The following is a 24,595-nucleotide window of genomic DNA, read 5'->3' as shown; positions in this document are numbered from 1 at the left end:
GGTATTTCCATGTTTATACAGATAGCGGTGTAGTTACTTAAATGTTTATACAGATAGTGGTGTAGATATTTCCATCTTTTAGAGTTGGCGGTGTAGATATTTCCATGTTCATGCAGACGGCGGTGTACATATTTCCAAGTTTGTATAGTTGGCAGTGTAGATATTTCCATGTTCATACCAATGGCGGTGAAGATATTCCCATATTTACACAGATAGCGGTGTAGATGTTTCCATCTTTATACACATAACGGTGTGGATATTTCCATGTTTTTAGAGATAGCAGTGTAAATATTTCCTTGTTTACCCAGAGAGCGGTGTAGATATTTCCATGTTTATGCAGATAGCGGTGTAGACATTTCCATGTTTATACAGATAGCGGTGTCGATATTTCCATGTTTATACAGATTGCGGTGTAGATATTTCCATGTTTACACAGATAGCGCAGTAGCTATTTTCATGTTTATACAGATATCGGTGTAAGTATTTCCATGTTTATACAGATAGTGGTGTAGTTATTTCCACGTTTATTGAGATAGCGCTGTAGATATTTCCATGTTTATAGAGATAGCGGTGTAGGTATTTCCATGTTTACACAGATAGCGGTGTAGATATTTCCGTGTTTACACAGATAGCGGTGTAGATATTTCCATGTTTATATAGTTGGCAGTGTAGATATTTCCATGTTCATACAAACGGCGGTGAAGGTATTTCCATCTTTATGCACATAACGGTGTAGATATTGCCAAGCTTTAAGAGATAGTGGTGTAGATATTTCCATGTTTACACTGATAGCGGTGTAGATATTTCCATGTTTATCCAGATAGCGGTGTACATATTTCCGTGTTTAAACAGATGGCGGTGTAGATATTTCTATGTTTATACAGAAAGCGGTGTAGATATTTCCATCATTATACACATAACGGTGTAGATATTTCCTTCTTTTTAGAGATAGCGGTGTAGATATTTCCATGTTTACATAGATAGCGGTGGAGATATTTCCAAGTTTACCCAGATAGAAGTGTAGATATTTCCATGTTTATACAAATAGCGGTATAGATATTTCCATCTTTATACAGATAGCGGTGTAGTTTTTTGCATGTTTATACAGATAGCGGTGTAGATATTTCCATGTTTATATAGATACCGGTGTAGTTATTTCCATGTTTTTACAGTGAGCGGTGTAGATATTCCCACATTTACACAGGTAGCAGTGCAGATATTTCTATGTTTATATAGATAGCGCTGTATGTATTTCCATGTTTATGCAGACAGCGGTGTAGATATTTCCATCTTTAAACAGATAGCGCTGTAGATATTTCCATCTTTATACACTTAACAGTGTAGATATTTCCTTCTTTTTAGAGATAGTGTTGTGGATATTTCCATGTTTACACAGATAGAAGTATAGATATTTCCATGTTTATACAGATAGCGGTGTAGATATTTCCATGTCTATTCAGTTAGCGGTGTAGATATTTCCATGTTTATCCAGATAGCGGTGTACATATTTCCGTGTTTATACAGATGGCGGTGTAGATATTTCTATGTTTATACAGAAAGCGGTGTAGATATTTCCATCTTTATACACATAACGGTGTAGATATTTCCTTCTTTTTAGAGATAGCGTTGTAGATATTTCCATGTTTACATAGATAGCGGTGGAGATATTTCCAAGTTTACACAGATAGAAGTGTAGATATTTCCATGTTTATACAAATAGCGGTATAGATATTTCCATCTTTATACAGATAGCGGTGTAGTTATTTGCATGTTTATACAGATAGCGGTGTAGATATTTCCATGTATATAGAGATAGCGTTGTGGATATTTAGATGCTTACACAGATAGCGGTGCAGATATTTCCATGTTTACACAGATAGCGGTGTAGATATTTCCAAGTTTTTGCAGATAGCCGGGTAGATATTTCCACTTTTAGACAGATAGCGGTGTAGATATTTCCATGTTTAAACAGATAGCGGTGTAGATATCTCCAAGTTCCTACAGAGGGCGGTGTAGATATTTCCATGTTTATACAGTTGGCGGTTTAGACATTTCCATGTTCATACAGATGGCGGTGTAGTTATTTCCATGTTTATACAGATAGCGGTTTAGATATTTCCATCTTTATACACATAACCGTGAAGTTATTTGCATCTTTTTAGAGATAGCGGTGTAGATATTTCGATTTTTACACAGATAGCTGTGTAGATATTTCCAAGTTTACACAGATAGCAGTTTAGATATTTCCATCTTTACACGGATAGCGGTTTAGATATTTCCATGTTTTTACAGATTGCAGTGTAGATATTTGCATGTTTATACAGATAACGGTGTCAATATTTCCATGTTTATACAGATAGCGGTGTATCTATTTCCATGTTTATATGGATAGCGGTGTAGATATTTCCACGTTTATAGAGATAGCGGTGTAGATATTACCATGTATATACAGATAGCAGTGTGGATATTTCCATGTTTATAGAGATAGCAGTGTAGATATTTCCATGTTCCCACAGATGGCGGTGTAGATACTTCCATGTTCATACAGAATGTGGTGTAGATACCGGTGTAGATATTTCCATGTTCCTACAGATGGCGGTGTAGATATTTCCACGTTCATACAGATGGCGTTGTAGATATTTCCATGTTTATAGATATAGCGGTGTAGATATTTCCATGTTTATTCAGATAACGGTGTACCTATTTCCATGTTTATAGAGATAGCGGTGTCGATATTTCCATGTTTCTACAGATGGCGGTGTAGATATTTCTATGTTTACACAGATAGCGTTGTAGATATTTCCATGTTTATAGAGATAGTGGTGTAGATATTTGCATGTTCCTACAGATGGCTGTGTAGATATTTCCATGTTTATACAGATAGCGGTGTAGATATTTCCATCTTTATACACATAACGGTGTAGATATTTCCTTCTTTTTAGAGATAGCGTTGTAGGTATTTTCATGTTTACACAGATAGCTGTGTAGATATTTCCCTGTTTACACAGATAGAAGTGTAGATATTTCCATGTTTATACAAATAGCGGTGTAGATATTTCCATGTCTATTCAGATAGCGGTGTAGATATTTGCATGTTTATACAGACAGCCGTGTAGATATTTCCATTTTTATACAGATAGCGGTGTAGATATTTCCATGTTTATACAGATAGTGGTGTAGATGTTCCCACGTTTACACAGGTAGCGGTGTAGATATTTCCATGTTTATAAAGATAACGGTGTATGTATTTCCATGTTTATGCAGATAGCGGTGTAGGTATTTCCATGTTTATACAGATAGCGGTGTAGTTACTTAAATGTTTATACAGATAGTGGTGTAGATATTTCCATCTTTTAGAGTTGGCGGTGTAGATATTTCCATGTTCATGCAGACGGCGGTGTACATATTTCCAAGTTTGTATAGTTGGCAGTGTAGATATTTCCATGTTCATACCAATGGCGGTGAAGATATTCCCATATTTACACAGATAGCGGTGTAGATGTTTCCATCTTTATACACATAACGGTGTGGATATTTCCATGTTTTTAGAGATAGCAGTGTAAATATTTCCTTGTTTACCCAGAGAGCGGTGTAGATATTTCCATGTTTATGCAGATAGCGGTGTAGACATTTCCATGTTTATACAGATAGCGGTGTCGATATTTCCATGTTTATACAGATTGCGGTGTAGATATTTCCATGTTTACACAGATAGCGCTGTAGCTATTTTCATGTTTATACAGATATCGGTGTAAGTATTTCCATGTTTATACAGATAGTGGTGTAGTTATTTCCACGTTTATTGAGATAGCGCTGTAGATATTTCCATGTTTATAGATATAGCGGTGTAGATATTTCCATGTTTATTCAGATAACGGTGTACCTATTTCCATGTTTATAGAGATAGCGGTGTCGATATTTCCATGTTTCTACAGATGGCGGTGTAGATATTTCTATGTTTACACAGATAGCGTTGTAGATATTTCCATGTTTATAGAGATAGTGGTGTAGATATTTGCATGTTCCTACAGATGGCTGTGTAGATATTTCCATGTTTATACAGATAGCGGTGTAGATATTTCCATCTTTATACACATAACGGTGTAGATATTTCCTTCTTTTTAGAGATAGCGTTGTAGGTATTTTCATGTTTACACAGATAGCTGTGTAGATATTTCCCTGTTTACACAGATAGAAGTGTAGATATTTCCATGTTTATACAAATAGCGGTGTAGATATTTCCATGTCTATTCAGATAGCGGTGTAGATATTTGCATGTTTATACAGACAGCCGTGTAGATATTTCCATTTTTATACAGATAGCGGTGTAGATATTTCCATGTTTATACAGATAGTGGTGTAGATGTTCCCACGTTTACACAGGTAGCGGTGTAGATATTTCCATGTTTATAAAGATAACGGTGTATGTATTTCCATGTTTATGCAGATAGCGGTGTAGGTATTTCCATGTTTATACAGATAGCGGTGTAGTTACTTAAATGTTTATACAGATAGTGGTGTAGATATTTCCATCTTTTAGAGTTGGCGGTGTAGATATTTCCATGTTCATGCAGACGGCGGTGTACATATTTCCAAGTTTGTATAGTTGGCAGTGTAGATATTTCCATGTTCATACCAATGGCGGTGAAGATATTCCCATATTTACACAGATAGCGGTGTAGATGTTTCCATCTTTATACACATAACGGTGTGGATATTTCCATGTTTTTAGAGATAGCAGTGTAAATATTTCCTTGTTTACCCAGAGAGCGGTGTAGATATTTCCATGTTTATGCAGATAGCGGTGTAGACATTTCCATGTTTATACAGATAGCGGTGTCGATATTTCCATGTTTATACAGATTGCGGTGTAGATATTTCCATGTTTACACAGATAGCGCTGTAGCTATTTTCATGTTTATACAGATATCGGTGTAAGTATTTCCATGTTTATACAGATAGTGGTGTAGTTATTTCCACGTTTATTGAGATAGCGCTGTAGATATTTCCATGTTTATAGAGATAGCGGTGTAGATATTTCCATGTTTACACAGATAGCGGTGTAGATATTTCCGTGTTTACACAGATAGCGGTGTAGATATTTCCATGTTTATATAGTTGGCAGTGTAGATATTTCCATGTTCATACAAATGGCGGTGAAGGTATTTCCATCTTTATGCACATAACGGTGTAGATATTGCCAAGCTTTAAGAGATAGTGGTGTAGATATTTCCATGTTTACACTGATAGCGGTGTAGATATTTCCATGTTTATCCAGATAGCGGTGTACATATTTCCGTGTTTAAACAGATGGCGGTGTAGATATTTCTATGTTTATACAGAAAGCGGTGTAGATATTTCCATCATTATACACATAACGGTGTAGATATTTCCTTCTTTTTAGAGATAGCGGTGTAGATATTTCCATGTTTACATAGATAGCGGTGGAGATATTTCCAAGTTTACACAGATAGAAGTGTAGATATTTCCATGTTTATACAAATAGCGGTATAGATATTTCCATCTTTATACAGATAGCGGTGTAGTTTTTTGCATGTTTATACAGATAGCGGTGTAGATATTTCCATGTTTATATAGATACCGGTGTAGTTATTTCCATGTTTTTACAGTGAGCGGTGTAGATATTCCCACATTTACACAGGTAGCAGTGCAGATATTTCTATGTTTATATAGATAGCGCTGTATGTATTTCCATGTTTATGCAGACAGCGGTGTAGATATTTCCATCTTTAAACAGATAGCGCTGTAGATATTTCCATCTTTATACACTTAACAGTGTAGATATTTCCTTCTTTTTAGAGATAGTGTTGTGGATATTTCCATGTTTACACAGATAGCGGTGTAGATATTTCCATGTTTACACAGATAGAAGTATAGATATTTCCATGTTTATACAGATAGCGGTGTAGATATTTCCATGTCTATTCAGTTAGCGGTGGAGATATTTGCATTTTTATACAGACAGCGGAGTAGATGTTTCCAATTTATGCAGATAGCGGTGTAGATATTTCCATGTTTATACAGATAGTGGTGTAGATATTTCCACGTTTACACAGGTAGCGGTGTAGATATTTCCATGTTTAAATAGATACTGGTGTATGTGTTTCCATGTTTATGCAGATACCGGTGTAGATATTTCCATGTTCCTACAGATGGCGGTGTAGATATTTGCATGTTCATACAGATAGTGGTGTAGATATTTCCATGTTTATAGATATAGCGGTGTAGATATTTCCATGTTTAGCCAGATAGCGGTGTACTTATTTCAATGTTTATACAGATGGTGGTGTAGATATTTCCATGTTTATAGAGATAGCGGTGTAGATATTTGCATGTTTATACAGATAGCGGTGTAGATATTTCCATGTTTATACAGATACCAGTGTAGTTATTTCCATGTTTTTACAGTGAGCGGTGAAGATATTCCCACGTTTACACAGGTAGCAGTGCAGATATTTCTATGTTTATATAGATAGCGCTGTATGTATTTCCATGTTTATGCAGATAGCGGTGTAGATATTTCCATCTTTAAACAGATAGCGCTGTAGATATTTCCATCTTTATACACTTACCGGTGTAGATATTTCCTGCTTTTGAGAGATAGTGTTGTGGATACTTCCATGTTTACACAGATAGCGGTGTAGATATTTCCATGTTTACACAGATAGAAGTGTAGATATTTCCATGTTTATACAGATAGCGGTGTAGATATTTCCATGTCTATTCAGTTAGCGGTGGAGATATTTGCATGTTTATACAGACAGCGGTGTAGATGTTTCCAATTTATACAGATAGCGGTGTAGATATTTCCACGTTTACACAGGTAGCGGTGTAGATATTTCCATGTTTAAATAGATACAGGTGTATGTGTTTCCATGTTTATGCAGATACCGGTGTAGATATTTCCATGTTCCTACAGATGGCGGTGTAGATATTTGCATGTTCATACAGATGGCGGTGTATATATTTCCATGTTTATAAATATAGCGGTGTAGATATTTCCATGTTTAGCCAGATAGCAGTGTACTTATTTCCATGTTTATACAGATGGCGGTGTAGATATTTCCATGTTTATAGAGTTCGCGGTGTAGATATTTCCATATTCATACAGATGTCGGTGTAGATATTTCCATGTTTATACACATAACAGTGTAGATATTTCCAACTTTATACACATAACGGTGTAGATATTTCCATGTTTACAGAGATAGCGGTGTAGATATTTCCATATTAACACACATAGCGTTTTAGATATTTCCATGTTTACACAGATAGCAGTGTAGATATTTCCATGTTTATACAGATAGCGGTGTAGATATTTCCATGTATATAGAGATAGCGTTGTGGATATTTAGATGCTTACACAGATAGCGGTGCAGATATTTCCATCTTTACACAGATAGCGGTGTAGATATTTCCAAGTTTTTGCAGATAGCCGGGTAGATATTTCCACTTTTAGACAGATAGCGATGTAGATATTTCCATGTTTAAACAGATAGCGGTGTATATATCTCCATGTTCCTACAGAGGGGGGTGTAGATTTTTCCATGTTTATACAGTTGGCGGTTTAGACATTTCCATGTTCATACAGATGGCGGTGTAGTTCTTTCCATGTTTATACAGATAGCGGTTTAGATATTTCCATCTTTATACACATAACCGTGAAGTTATTTGCATCTTTTTAGAGATAGCGGTGTAGATATTTCGATTTTTACACAGATAGCGGTGTAGATATTTCCAAGTTTACACAGATAGCAGTGTAGGTATTTCCATCTTTACGCGGATAGCAGTGTAGATATTTCCATGTTTTTACACATTGCAGTGTATATATATTCATGTTTGTACAGATAACGGTGTCAATATTTCCATGTTTATACAGATAGCGGTGTATCTATTTCCATGTTTATATGGATAGCGGTGTAGATATTTCCACGTTTATAGAGATAGCGGTGTAGATATTACCATGTATATACAGATAGCGGTGTGGATATTTCCATGTTTATACAGATAGCAGTGTAGATATTTCCATGTTCCAACAGATGGCGGTGTAGATATTTCCATGTTCATACAGAAGGTGGTGTAGATACCGGTGTAGATATTTCCATGTTCCTACAGATGGCGGTGTAGATATTTCCACGTTCATACAGATGGCGTTGTAGATATTTCCATGTTTATAGATATAGCGGTGTAGATATTTCCATGTTTATTCAGATAACGGTGTACCTATTTCCATGTTTATAGAGATAGCGGTGTCGATATTTCCATGTTTCTACAGATGGCGGTGTAGATATTTCCATGTTTTCACAGATTGCGTTGTAGATATTTCCATGTTTATAGAGATAGCGGTGTAGATATTTGCATGTTCCTACAGATGGCTGTGTAGATATTTCCATGTTTATACAGATAGCGGTGTAGATATTTCCATCTTTATACACATAACGGTGTAGATATTTCCTTCTTTTTAGAGATAGCGTTGTAGGTATTTTCATGTTTACTCAGATAGCTGTGTAGATATTTCCCTGTTTACACAGATAGAAGTGTAGATATTTCCATGTTTATACAAATAGCGGTGTAGATATTTCCATGTCTAGTCAGATAGCGGTGTAGATATTTGCATGTTTATACAGACAGCGGTGTAGATATTTCCATTTTTATACAGATAGCGGTGTAGATATTTCCATGTTTATAGGGATAGTGGTGTAGATGTTCCCACGTTTACACAGGTAGCAGTGTAGATATTTCCATGTTTAAACAGATAGCTGTGTAGATATCTCCATGTTCCTACAGAGGGCGGTGTAGATATTTCCATGTTTATACAGTTGGCGGTTTAGACATTTCCATGTTCATACAGATGGCGGTGTAGTTATTTCCATGTTTATACAGATAGCGGTTTAGATATTTCCATCTTTATACACATAACCGTGAAGTTATTTGCATCTTTTTAGAGATAGCGGTGTAGATATTTCGATTTTTACACAGATAGCGGTGTAGATATTTCCATGTTTACACAGATAGCGGTGTAGGTATTTCCAAGTTTTTGCAGATAGCCGGGTAGATATTTCCACTTTTAGAGAGATAGCGGTGTAGATATTTCCATGTTTAAACAGATAGCGGTGTAGATATCTCAATGTTCCTACAGAGGGCGGTGTAGATATTTCCATGTTTATACAGTTGGCGGTTTAGACATTTCCATGTTCATACAGATGGCGGTGTAGTTATTTCCAGGTTTATACAGATAGCGGTTTAGATATTTCCATCTTTATACACATAACCGTGAAGTTATTTGCATCTTTTTAGAGATAGCGGTGTAGATATTTCGATTTTTACACAGATAGCGGTGTAGATATTTCCAAGTTTACACAGATAGCAGTGTAGATATTTCCATCTTTACACGGATAGCGGTTTAGATATTTCCATGTTTTTACAGATTGCAGTGTAGATATTTGCATGTTTATACAGATAACGGTGTCAATATTTCCATGTTTATACAGATAGCGGTGTATCTATTTCCATGTTTATATGGATAGCGGTGTAGATATTTCCACGTTTATAGAGATAGCGGTGTAGATATTACCATGTATATACAGATAGCGGTGTGGATATTTCCATGTTTATAGAGATAGCAGTGTAGATATTTCCATGTTCCAACAGATGGCGGTGTAGATATTTCCATGTTCATACAGAAGGTGGTGTAGATACCGGTGTAGATATTTCCATGTTCCTACAGATGGCGGTGTAGATATTTCCATGTTCATACAGATGGCGTTGTAGATATTTCCATGTTTATAGATATAGCGGTGTAGATATTTCCATGTTTATTCAGATAACGGTGTACCTATTTCCATATTTATAGAGATAGCGGTGTCGATATTTCCATGTTTCTACAGATGGCGGTGTAGATATTTCCATGTTTTCACAGATAGCGTTGTAGATATTTCCATGTTTATAGAGATAGCGGTGTAGATATTTGCATGTTCCTACAGATGGCTGTGTAGATATTTCCATGTTTATACAGATAGCGGTGTAGATATTTCCATCTTTATACACATAACGGTGTAGATATTTCCTTCTTTTTAGAGATAGCGTTGTAGGTATTTTCATGTTTACTCAGATAGCTGTGTAGATATTTCCCTGTTTACACAGATAGAAGTGTAGATATTTCCATGTTTATACAAATAGCGGTGTAGATATTTCCATGTCTATTCAGATAGCGGTGTAGATATTTGCATGTTTATACAGACAGCGGTGTAGATATTTCCATTTTTATACAGATAGCGGTGTAGATATTTCCATGTTTATAGGGATAGTGGTGTAGATGTTCCCACGTTTACACAGGTAGCGGTGTAGATATTTCCATGTTTATAAAGATAACGGTGTATGTATTTCCATGTTTATGCAGATAGCGGTGTAGATATTTCCATGTTTATACAGATAGCAGTGTAGTTACTTAAATGTTTATACAGATAGTGGTGTAGATATTTCCATCTTTTAGAGTTGGCGGTGTAGATATTTCCATGTTCATGCAGACGGCGGTGTACATATTTCCATGTTTGTATATTTGGCAGTGTAGATATTTCCATGTTCATACCAATGGCGGTGAAGATATTCCCATATTTACACAGATAGCGGTGTAGATATTTCCATCTTTATACACATAACGGTGTGGATATTTCCATGTTTTTAGAGATAGCGGTGTAAATATTTCCTTGTTTACCCAGAGAGCGGTGTAGATATTTCCATGTTTATGCAGATAGCTGTGTAGACATTTCCATGTTTATACAGATAGCGGTGTCGATATTTCCATGTTTATACAGATAGCGGTGTAGATATTTCTATGTTTACACAGATAGCGCTGTAGCTATTTTCATGTTTATACAGATATCGGTGTAAGTATTTCCATGTTTATGCAGATAGTGGTGTAGTTATTTCCACGTTTATTGAGATAGCACTGTAGATATTTCCATGTTTATAGAGATAGTGGTGTAGATATTTCCATGTTTACACAGATAGTGGTGTAGATATTTCCGTGTTTACACAGATAGCGGTGTAGATATTTCCATGTTTATATAGTTGGCAGTGTAGATATTTCCATGTTCATACAGATGGCGTTGTAGATATTTCCATGTTTATAGATATAGCGGTGTAGATATTTCCATGTTTATTCAGATAACGGTGTACCTATTTCCATATTTATAGAGATAGCGGTGTCGATATTTCCATGTTTCTACAGATGGCGGTGTAGATATTTCCATGTTTTCACAGATAGCGTTGTAGATATTTCCATGTTTATAGAGATAGCGGTGTAGATATTTGCATGTTCCTACAGATGGCTGTGTAGATATTTCCATGTTTATACAGATAGCGGTGTAGATATTTCCATCTTTATACACATAACGGTGTAGATATTTCCTTCTTTTTAGAGATAGCGTTGTAGGTATTTTCATGTTTACTCAGATAGCTGTGTAGATATTTCCCTGTTTACACAGATAGAAGTGTAGATATTTCCATGTTTATACAAATAGCGGTGTAGATATTTCCATGTCTATTCAGATAGCGGTGTAGATATTTGCATGTTTATACAGACAGCGGTGTAGATATTTCCATTTTTATACAGATAGCGGTGTAGATATTTCCATGTTTATAGGGATAGTGGTGTAGATGTTCCCACGTTTACACAGGTAGCGGTGTAGATATTTCCATGTTTATAAAGATAACGGTGTATGTATTTCCATGTTTATGCAGATAGCGGTGTAGATATTTCCATGTTTATACAGATAGCAGTGTAGTTACTTAAATGTTTATACAGATAGTGGTGTAGATATTTCCATCTTTTAGAGTTGGCGGTGTAGATATTTCCATGTTCATGCAGACGGCGGTGTACATATTTCCATGTTTGTATATTTGGCAGTGTAGATATTTCCATGTTCATACCAATGGCGGTGAAGATATTCCCATATTTACACAGATAGCGGTGTAGATATTTCCATCTTTATACACATAACGGTGTGGATATTTCCATGTTTTTAGAGATAGCGGTGTAAATATTTCCTTGTTTACCCAGAGAGCGGTGTAGATATTTCCATGTTTATGCAGATAGCTGTGTAGACATTTCCATGTTTATACAGATAGCGGTGTCGATATTTCCATGTTTATACAGATAGCGGTGTAGATATTTCCATGTTTACACAGATAGCGCTGTAGCTATTTTCATGTTTATACAGATATCGGTGTAAGTATTTCCATGTTTATGCAGATAGTGGTGTAGTTATTTCCACGTTTATTGAGATAGCGCTGTAGATATTTCCATGTTTATAGAGATAGTGGTGTAGATATTTCCATGTTTACACAGATAGTGGTGTAGATATTTCCGTGTTTACACAGATAGCGGTGTAGATATTTCCATGTTTATATAGTTGGCAGTGTAGATATTTCCATGTTCATACAAATGGCGGTGAAGGTATTTCCATCTTTATGCACATAACGGTGTAGATATTTCCAAGCTTTAACAGATAGTGTTGTAGATATTTCCATGTTTACACTGATAGCGGTGTAGATATTTCCATGTTTATCCAGATAGCGGTGTACATATTTCCGTGTTTAAACAGATGGCGGTGTAGATATTTCTATGTTTATATAGAAAGCGGTGTAGATATTTCCATCTTTATACACATAACGGTGTAGATATTTCCTTCTTTTTAGAGATAGCGGTGTAGATATTTCCATGTTTACATAGATAGCGGTGGAGATATTTCCAAGTTTACACAGATAGAAGTGTAGATATTTCCATGTTTATACAAATAGCGGTATAGATATTTCCATCTTTATACAGATAGCGGTGTAGTTATTTGCATGTTTATACAGATAGCGGTGTATATATTTCCATGTGTATTCAGATACCGGTGTAGTTATTTCCATGTTTTTACAGTGAGCGGTGTAGATATTCCCACATTTACACAGGTAGCAGTGCAGATATTTCTATGTTTATATAGATAGCGCTGTATGTATTTCCATGTTTATGCAGACAGCGGTGTAGATATTTCCATCTTTAAACAGATAGCGCTGTAGATATTTCCATCTTTATACACTTAACGGTGTAGATATTTCCTTCTTTTTAGACATAGTGTTGTGGATATTTCCATGTTTACACAGATAGCGGTGTAGATATTTCCATGTTTACACAGATAGAATTGTAGATATTTCCATGTTTATACAGATAGCGGTGTAGATATTTCCATGTCTATTCAGTTAGCGGTGGAGATATTTGCATGTTCATACAGACAGCGGTGTAGATGTTTCCAATTTATACAGATAGCGGTGTAGATATTTCCATGTTTATACAGATAGTGGTGTAGATATTTCCACGTTTTCACAGGTAGCGGTGTAGATATTTCCATGTTTAAATAGATACTGGTGTATGTGTTTCCATGTTTATTCAGATAGCGGTGTAGATATTTCCATGTTCCTACAGATGGCGGTGTAGATATTTGCATGTTCATACAGATGGCGGTGTAGATATTTCCATGTTTATAGATATAGCGGTGTAGATATTTCCATGTTTAGCCAGATAGCGGTGTAGATATTTCCATGTTTATACAGATGGCGGTGTAGATATTTCCATGTTTATAGAGATAGCGGTGTAGATATTTCCATGTTCCTACTGATGGCGGTGTAGATATTTCCATGTTTATAGAGATCACGGTGTAGATATTTCCATATTCATACAGATGTCGGTGTAGATATTTCCATGTTTATACACAAAGCAGTGTAGATATTTCCAACTTTATACACATAACGGTGTAGATATTTCCATGTTTACAGAGATAGCGGTGTAGATATTTCCATATTAACACACATAGCGTTTTAGATATTTCCATGTTTACACAGATAGAGGTGTAGATATTTCCATGTTTACACAGATAGCAGTGTAGATATTTCCAAGTTTTTGCAGATAGCCGGGTAAATATTTCCACTTTTAGACAGATAGCGGTGTAGATATTTCCATGTTTAAACAGATAGCGGTGTAGATATCTCCATGTTCCTACAGAGGGCGGTGTAGATATTTCCATGTTTATACAGTTGGCGGTTTAGACATTTCCATGTTCATACAGATGGCGGTGTAGTTCTTTCCATGTTTATACAGATAGCGGTTTAGATATTTCCATCTTTACACACATAACCGTGAAGTTATTTGCATCTTTTTAGAGATAGCGGTGTAGATATTTCGATTTTTACACAGATAGCGGTGTAGATATTTCCAAGTTTACACAGATAGCAATGTAGATATTTCCATCTTTACACGGATAGCGGTGTAGATATTTCCATGTTTTTACAGATTGCAGTGTAGATATTTTCATGTTTGTACAGATAACGGTGTCAATATTTCCATGTTTATACAGATAGCGGTGTAGATATTTCCATGTTTATACAGATAGCGGTGTATCTATTTCCATGTTTATATGGATAGCGGTGTAGATATTTCCACGTTTATAGAGATAGCGGTGTAGATATTACCATGTATATACAGATAGCGGTGTGGATATTTCCATTTTTATAGAGATAGCAGTGTAGATATTTCCATGTTCCAACAGATGGCGGTGTAGATATTTCCATGTTCATACAGAAGGTGGTGTAGATACCGGTGTAGATATTTCCATGTTTCTACAGATGGCGGTGTAGATATTTCCATGTTCATACAGATGGCGTTGTAGATATTTCCATGTTTATAGATATAGCGGTGTAGATATTTCCATGTTTATCCAGATAACGGTGTACCTATTTCCATGTTTATAGAGATAGCGGTGTAGTTATTTCTATGTTTCTACAGATGGCGGTGTAGATATTTCCATGTTTACAGAGTTGGCAGTGTAGATATTTCCATATTCATACAGATGGTGATGTAGATATTTCCATGTTTATACAGAGAGCAGTGTAGATATTTCCACGTTTATACACGTAACGGTGTAGATATTTCCATGTTTTAAGAAATAGTGGTGTAGATATTTCCATGTTTACACAGATAGCGGTGTAGATATTTCCATGTTTATACAGATAGCGGTGTAGAAATTTCCAAGTTTATAGAGATAGCGGTGTAGATATTTGCATGTTCCTACAGATGGCTGTGCATATATTTCCATGTTTATACAGATAGCGGTGTAGATATTTCCATCTTTATACACATAACGGTGTAGATATTTCCTTCTTTTTAGAGATAGCGTTGTAGATATTTCCATGTTTACACAGATAGCTGTGTAGATATTTCCCTGTTTACACAGATAGAAGTGTAGATATTTCCATGTTTATACAAATAGCGGTGTAGATATCTCCATGTCTATTCACATAGCAGTGCAGATATTTGCATGTTTATACAGATAGCGGTGTAGATATTTCCATTTTTATACAGATAGCGGTGTAGATATTTCCATGTTTATAGAGATAGTGGTGTAGATGTTGCCACGTTTACACAGGTAGCGGTGTAGATATTTCCATGTTTATAAAGATAACGGTGTATGTATTTCCATGTTTATGCAGACAGTGGTGTAGATATTTCCATGTTTATACAGATAGCGGTGTAGGTACTTCCAAGTTCCTATATATTGCGGTGTAGGTATTTCCATGTTCATACAGAAGGTGGTGTAGATACCAGTGTAGATATTTCCATGTTCCTACAGATGGCGGTGTAGATATTTCCATGTTTATAGATATAGCGGTGTAGATATTTCCAGGTTTAACCAGATAGCGGTGTACTTATTTTCATGTTTATACAGATGGCGGTGTAGATATTTCCATGTTTATAGATATAGCGGTGTAGATATTTCCAGGTTTAGCCAGATAGCGGTGTACTTATTTTCACGTTTATACAGATGGCGGTGTAGATATTTCCATGTTTATACAGATAGCGGTGTAGATATTTACATGTTCTTACAGATGGCGATGTAGATATTTCCATGTATATACACATTGCAGTGTAGATATTTCCAACTTTATACACATAATGGTGTAGATATTTCCATGTTTACAGAGATAGCGGTGTAGATATTTCCATGTTTACACAGATAGCGGTGTAGATATTTCCATGTCTATTCAGATAGCAGTGTAGATATTTAAATGTTTATACAGACAGCGGTGTAGATATTTCCATTTTTATACAGATAGCGGTGTAGATATTTCCATGTTTACACAGATAGAAGTGTAGATATTTCCATGTTTATACAAATAGTGGTGGCGTTATTCCCACGTTTACACAGGAAGCGGTGTAGATATTTCCATCTTTATATAGATAGCGGTGTATGTATTTCCATGTTTATGCTGACAGCCTTGTAGATATTTCCATGTTTATACAGATAGCGGTGTAGATATTCCCAAGTTCCTACAGATTGCAGTGTAGATATTTCCATGTTCATACAGAAGGTGGTGTAGATACCATTGTAGATATTTCCATGTTCCTACAGATGGCGGTGTAGATATTTGCATGTTCATACAGATGGCGGTGTAGATATTTCCATGTTTATTGATATAGCGGTTTAGATATTTCCATGTTTATCCAGATAGTGGTGTACTTATTTCCATGTTTATACAGATGGCGGTGTAGATATTTCCATGTTTATAGACATAGCGGTGTAGATATTTCCATGTTCCCACAGATGGCGGTGTAGATATTTCCATGTTTATAGAGTTGACGGTGTAGATATTTCCAAATTCATACAGATGGCAGTGTAGATATTTCCATGATTTTACACATTGCAGTGTAGATATTTCCAACTTTATACACATAACGGTGTAGATATTTCCATGTTTTAAGAAATAGCGGTGTAGATATTTCCATGTTTATAGAGATAGCCGTGTAGATATTTCCATGTTCCCACAGATGGCGGTGTAGATACTTCCATGTTTATAGAGTTGGCGGTGTAGATATTTCCATATTTATGCAGATGGTGGTGCAGATATTTCCATGTTTATATAGTTGGCAGTGTAGATATTTCTACGTTCTTACAGATGGCGGTGAAGTTATTTCCATGTTTATACACATAATGGTGTAGATCTTTCCATGTTTTTAGGGATAGCGGTGTAGATATATCCATGCTTACACAGATAGCGGTGTAGATATTTCCATGTTTATAGAGATAGCGGTGTAGATATTTCCATGGTTATACAGATGACTGTGTAGATATTTCCATGTTTACAGAGATAGCGGTGTAGATATTTCCATGTTTACACAGATAGCGGTGTAGATATTTCCATGTTTACACAGATAGCGGTGTAGATATTTCCATGTTTACACAGATAGCAGTGTAGATATTTCCATGTTTATACAGATAGCAGTGTAGATATTTCCATGTATATAGAGATAGCGGTGTAGATATTTCCATGTTTATACAGGTTGCGGTGTAGGTATTTCCATATTTATACAGATAGTGCTGTAGTTATTTCCATGTTTTTACAGAGAGTGGTGTAGATATTCCCACGTTTACACAGGTTGCGGTGTAGACATTTCCATGTTTATACAGATAGCGGTGTATGTATTTCCATGTTTATGCGGATAGCCGTGTAGATATTTCCATGTTTATTCAGATAGCGGTGTAGATATTTCCATATTCCTACAGATGGCAGTGTAGATATTTCCATGTTCATACAGATGGCGGTGTAGATATTTCCAAGTTCTTACAGATGGCGGTGTAGATATTTCCATGTTCATACAGATGGTGGTGTAGATATTTCCATGTTTATAGATATAGCAGTGTAGATATTTCCATGTTTATCCACATAGCGGTTTACTTATTTCCATGTTTATACAGATGGCGGTGTAGATATTTCCATGTTTATAGAGATAGCGGTGTAGATATTTCCATGTTCCTACAGATGGCGGTATAGGTATTTTCATGTTTATGGAGTTGGCGGTGTAGATATTTCCATATTAATACAGATGGCGTTGTAGATATTTCCATGTTTATACAGATAGCAGTGTAGATATTTGCAACTTTATACACATAACGGTGTAGATATTTCCATGTTTTAAGAAATAGCAGTGTAGATATTTCCATGTTTACACAGATAGCGGTGTATAATATTTCCATGTATACACAGATAGCGGTGTAGATATTTCCATGTTTATACACATGGCTGTGTAGATATTTCCATCTTTATAGAGATAGCGGTGTAGATATTTCCATGTTTACACAGATAGCGGTGTAGATATTTCCATGTTTACACAGATAGCGGTGTAGATATTTCCATGTTTGTACAGATAGTGGTGTAGATATTTCCATGTTTATACAGATAGTGGTGTAGATTTTCCCACGTTTACAGAGGTAGCGGTGTAGATATTTCCATGTTTATAAAGATAACGGTGTATGTATTTCCATGTTTATGCTGATAGCGGTGTAGATATTTCCATGTTTATACAGATAGCGGTGTAGATATTTCCATCTTTATACACATAACGGTGTAGATATTTCCTTCTTTTAAGAGATAGCGTTGTGGTTATTTCGATGCTTATTCAGATAGCGCTGTAGATATTTCCATGTTTACACAGATAGAAGTGTAGATATTTCCATGTCTATTCAGATAGCGGTGTGTATATTTACATGTTTATACAGAGAGCGGAGTAGATATTTCCATTTTTAGACAGATAGCGGTGTAGATATTTCCATGTTTATACACATAGCAGTGTAGATATTTCCAACTTTATACACATAGCGGTGTAGGTATTTCCATGTTTTAAGAAATAGCGGTGTAGATATTTCCATGTTTATAGAGATAGCGGTGTAGATATTTCCATGTTCCCACAGATGGAGGTGTAGATGTTTCCATGTTTACAGAGTTGGCGGTGTAGATATTTCCATACTTGTGCAGATGGTGGTGCAGATATTTCCATGTTTATATAGTTGGCAGTGTAGGTATTTCTATGTTCATACAGATGGCGGTGAGGTTATTTCCATGTTAATACACATAATAGTGTAGATCTTTCCATATTTTTAGAGATAGCGGTGTAGATATATCCATGCTTACACAGATAGCGGTGTAGATATTTCCATGTTTTTAGAGATAGCGGTGTAGATATTTCCATGTTTATACAGATGACTGTGTAGATATTTCCATGTTTACAGAGATAGCGGTGTAGATATTTCCATCTTTACACAGATAGCGGTGTTGATATTTCCATGTTTACACAGATAGCAGTGTAGATATTTCCATCTTTATACAGATAGCGGTGTATGTATTTCCATGTTTATGCAGATAGCGGTGTAGATATTTCCATGTTTATACAGATAGCGGTGTAGATATTTCCATATTCCTACAGATGGCAGTGTAGATATTTCCATGTTCATACAGATGGCGGTGTAGATATTTCCATGTTCCTACAGATGGCGGTGTAGATATTTCCATGTTGATACAGATGGCGGTGTAGATATTTCCATGTTCATACAGATGGCATTGTAGATATTTCCATTTTTATACAAAACGGTGTATATATTTCCATGTTCCTACATATGGCCCTGTAGATATTTCCATGTTTATAGAGATGGCGGTTTAGACATTTCCATGTTCGTACAGATGGCGGTGTGGATATTTCCATGTTTATACAGATAGCGGTGTAAATATTTCCATCTTTATACACATTATGGTGTAGATATTTCCATGTTTATACAGGTGGTGGTGTAGATACTTCCATGCTCATACAGATGGCGGTGTAGATATTTCCATGTTTATAGAGAAAGCGCTGTAGGTATTTCCATGTTTACACAGATAGCGGTGTATATTTTTCCATGTTTACACAGATAGCGGTATAGATATTTCCAAGTTTATAGAGATAACGGTGTAGATGTTTCCAGGTTTATACAGATCGCGGTGTAGATATTTCCATGTTTATATTGATGGCTGTGCATATATTTCCATGTTTATAGAGATAGCGGTGTAGATATTTCCATGTTTACACAGATAGCGGTGTAGTTATTTCCATGTTTACACAGATATCGGTGTAGATATTTCCGTGTTTATACCGATAGCGGTGTAGATATTTCCGTGTTTATAGAGATAGCAGTGTAGATATTTCCATGTTTATACTGATAGCGGTGTAGATATTTCCATGTTTATAGAGATAGCGGTGTAGATATTTCCATGTTTACACAGATAGCGGTGTAGATATTTCCATGTTTACAGAAATAGCTGTGTAGATATTTCCATGTTTATACTGATAGCGGTGTAGATATTTCCATGTTTATAGGGTTGGCGGTGTAGATATTTCCATGTTCATACTGATGGCGGTGTAGATATTTCCATGTTTATATAGTTGGCAGTGTAGATATTTCCATGTTCATACAGATAGCAGTGTAGCTATTTCCATGTTCATACAGATGGCGGTGCAGCTATTTCCATGTTCATACAGATAGCCGTGTAGCTATTTCCATGTTCATACAGATGGCGGTGAAGATATTTCCATGTTCATACAGATAGAGGGGCTGATATTTCCATGTTCATACAGATAGCGGTGCTGATATTTCCATGTTCATACAGGTAGCGGTGTAGATATTTCCATGTTTATAGAGATAGCGGTGTAGATATTTCCATGTTTACACAGATAGCGGTGTAGATATTTCCATGTTTACAGAAATAGCGGTGTAGATATTTCCATGTTTATACAGATAGCGGTGTAGATATTTCCATGTTTATAGGGTTGGCGGTGTCGATATTTCCATGTTCATACTGATGGCGGTGTAGATATTTCCATGTTTATATAGTTGGCAGTGAAGATATTTCCATGTTCATACAGATGGCGGTCTAGATATTTCCATGTTTATTGAGATGGCGGTGTAGATATTTCCAAGTTTATGCAGATAGCGGTGTAGATGTTTACATCTTTATACAGATAGCGGTGTAGATATTTCCATGTTCATACAGGAAGCGGTATAGATATTTCCATGTTCATGCACATAGCGGTGTAGATATTTCCAAGTTTATTCTGATAGCGGTGTAGATATTTCCATGTGTATAGAGATGGCGGTATAGATATTTCTGTGTTTATACAGATGGCGGTGTAGATATTTCCATGTTCATACAGATGGTGGTGTATGTATTTCCATGTTTATTGAGATGGCGGTGGAGATATATCCATGTTTATAGAGATAGTGATGTAGTTATTTCCATGTTTATACAGATAGCGGTGTAGATATTTCCATGTTCATACAGATGGTGGTGTAGGTACTTCCATATTCATACAGATGGAGGTGAAGATATTTCCTTGTTCATACAGATAGCGGTGTAGATCTTTCGATGTTCATACACATGGTAGTGTAGATATTTCAATGTTCATACAGACAGTGGTGTAGTTATTTCCATGTTCAAACAGATGGCGGTGTAGATATTTCCATTTTCATTCAGATGGTGTTGTAGTTATTACCATGTTTATACAGATGGCGGTGTAGATATTTCCATGTTTATTCATATGGCTGTGTAGATATTTCCATCTCTATACAGATGGCGGTGTAGATATTTCCATGTTTATTCATATGGCTGTGTAGATATTACCAAGTTTATTCATATGGCTGTGTAGATATTTCCATCAGTACACAGATAGCGGTGTAGATATTTCCAGGTGTATGGAGATGGAGTTATAGATATTTCTGTGTTTATACAGATGGCGGTGTAGCTATTTCCATGCTCATACAGATAGCCGTGTAAATATTTCCATCTTTATACACATGGTGGTGTAGATATTTCCATGTTCGTAGAGATAGCGGTGTATGTATTTCCATGTTTATAGAGATGGCGGTGTAGATATTTCCATGATTATAGAGATAGCGGTGTAGATATTTCCATGTTTATAGAGATAGCGGTGTAGTTATATCCCTGTTTCAGAGACAGCAGTGTAGATATTTCAGTGTTTATACAGATAGCTTTGTAGATATATCCATGTTTATGGAGATAGCGGTGTAGTTATTTCCATGTTTATACAGTAACGCTGTAGATATTTCCATGTTTATACGGATAGCAGTGTAAATATTTCCATGTATATACAGATAGCGGTGTAGATATTTCCATGTTTATTCATATGGCTGTGTAGATATTTCCATCTCTATACAGATGGCGTTGTAGAAATTTCCATATTTATACAGATAGCGGTGTAGTTATTGCCATGTTTATAGAGATAGCGGTGTAGATATTTCCATGTTTATACAGATTGCGGTATAGATATTTCCATGTTCATAAAGATAGCGGTGTAGATATTTCCATCTTTATAAGGTTGGCGGTGTAGATATTTCCATGTTCATACAGATGGAGGTGTAGATATTTCCATGTTTATAGAGATGGCGCTGTAGATACTTCCATGTTTATACAGATGGCAGTGTAGATATTTCCGTGTTTATTAAGATAGTGGTGTAGATGTTTCCATCTTTATTCAGATAGCGGTGTAGATATTTCCATGTTTATACAGATGGCGGTGTAGATGATTCCATCTTTATACAGATGTCGGTGTAGTTATTTCCATGTTCATACAGATGGCGGTTTAGATATTTCCATGTTTATAGAGATGGCGGTGTAGATATTTCCATATTCATACAGATAGCGGTTTATTTATTTCCATGTTCATACACATGACGGTGTAGATATTTCCATGCTCATACAGATAGCAGTGTAGATATTTCCATCTTTATACACATGTCGTTGTAGATATTTCCATCTTCATACAGATGGCGGTGTATGTATTTCCGTGTTTATAGAGATGGCGGTGTAGATACTTCCATGATTATAGAGATAGTGGTGTAGATATTTCCATGTTTATAGAGATAGCGATGTAGATATTTCCCTGTTTCACAGATAGCAGTGTAGATATTTCCATGTTTATACAGATAGCGGTTTAGATATATCCATGTTTATTGAGATAGCTGTGTAGTTATTTCCATGTTTATACAGATAATACTGTAGATATTTCCATGTTTATACAGATAGCGGTGTAAATATTTCCATGTATATTCGGATAGTGGTGTAGATATTTCCATGTTTATACAGATGTCAGTGTAGGTATTTCCATGTTTATAGAGATGGCAGTGTAGATATTTCCTTGTTTATACAGATAGCGGTGTAGATATTTCCATGTTCATACAGATAGCGGTGTAGATATTTCCATGTTCATACAGATGGCGGTGAAGATATTTGCATGTTCATACAGATGGCAGTGTAGATATTTCCATGTTCATACAGATGGCGGTGAAGATATTTCCGTGTTCACACAGATGGCGGTGTAGATATTTCCATGTTCTTACACATGGTGGTGTATATATTTCCATGTTCATACAGATGGCGGTGTAGATATTTCCATGTTCATACAGATGGCGGTGTAGGTATTTCCATGTTTATACAGATAGCGGTGTAGATATTTCCATGTTCATAAAGATAGCGGTGTAGATATTTCCATCTTTATAAGGTTGGCGGTGTAGATATTTCCATGTTTATACAGATGGCGGTGTAGATATTTCCATGTTTATAGAGATGGCGCTGTAGATATTTCCATGTTTATACAGATGGCAGTGTAGATATTTCCGTGTTTATTAAGATAGTGGTGTAGGTGTTTCCATCTGTATTCAGATAGCGGTGTAGATATTTCCATGTTTATACAGATGGCGGTGTAGATGATTCCATCTTTATAGAGATGTCGGTGTAGTTATATCCACGTTCATACAGATGGCAGTTTATATATTTCCATGTTTATAGAGATGGCGGTGTAGATATTTCCATGTTTATAAAGATTCCAGTCTAGATATTTCCGTGTTTATACACATAGCTCTGTAGTTATTTCCATGTTTATAGAGACTGCGGTGTAGACATTTCCATGTTAATTCAGATAGTGGTGTAGATATTTTCATATTTATACAGATAGCTGTGCAGATATTTCCATGTACATTCAGATAGCGGTGTAGATATTTCCGTCTATATACAGATGGCTGTGTAAATATTTCCATGTTCATACAGATGGCGGTGTATATTTTTCCATGTTTATAGAGATGGCGGTGTAGATATTTCCATGTTTATAGAGACCGCAGTGTAGATATTTCCATCTTTATAGAGATGGCAGTGTAGATATTACCATGTTCATACAGATGGCGGTGTAGATATTTCCATGTTTATTCAGATAGCAATGTAGATATTTCCATCTTTATACGGATAACGGTGTAGATATTTCCATGTTTATACAGATAGCGGTGAAGATGTATGCATGTTTACACAGATAGCGGTGTAGATATTTCCATGTGTATAGAGATGGCGGTATAGATATTTCTGTGCTTATACAGATGGCGGTGTAGATATTTCCATTTTCATACAGATAGCGGTGTAGATATTTCCATCTTTATACACATGGCGGTGCAGATATTTCCAGGTTCTTACAGATGGCGGTGTATGTATTTCCATGTTTATAGAGATGGCGGTGTAGATATTTCCATGATTATAGAGATAGTGGTGTAGATATTTCCATGTTTATGGAGATCGCGGTGTACATATTTCCCTGTTTCACAGATAAGTGTAGATATTTCCGTGTTTATACAGATAGCGGTGTAGATATATCCATGTTTATAGAGATAGC

Source organism: Gorilla gorilla, chromosome 10 (genome assembly GCF_029281585.2).
Source record: "Gorilla gorilla gorilla isolate KB3781 chromosome 10, NHGRI_mGorGor1-v2.1_pri, whole genome shotgun sequence".
In the NCBI taxonomy this organism is placed as follows: domain Eukaryota; kingdom Metazoa; phylum Chordata; class Mammalia; order Primates; family Hominidae; genus Gorilla; species Gorilla gorilla.
The sequence above is the reverse complement of the archived record's forward strand: the minus strand, read 5'-3'. Positions refer to the sequence as shown.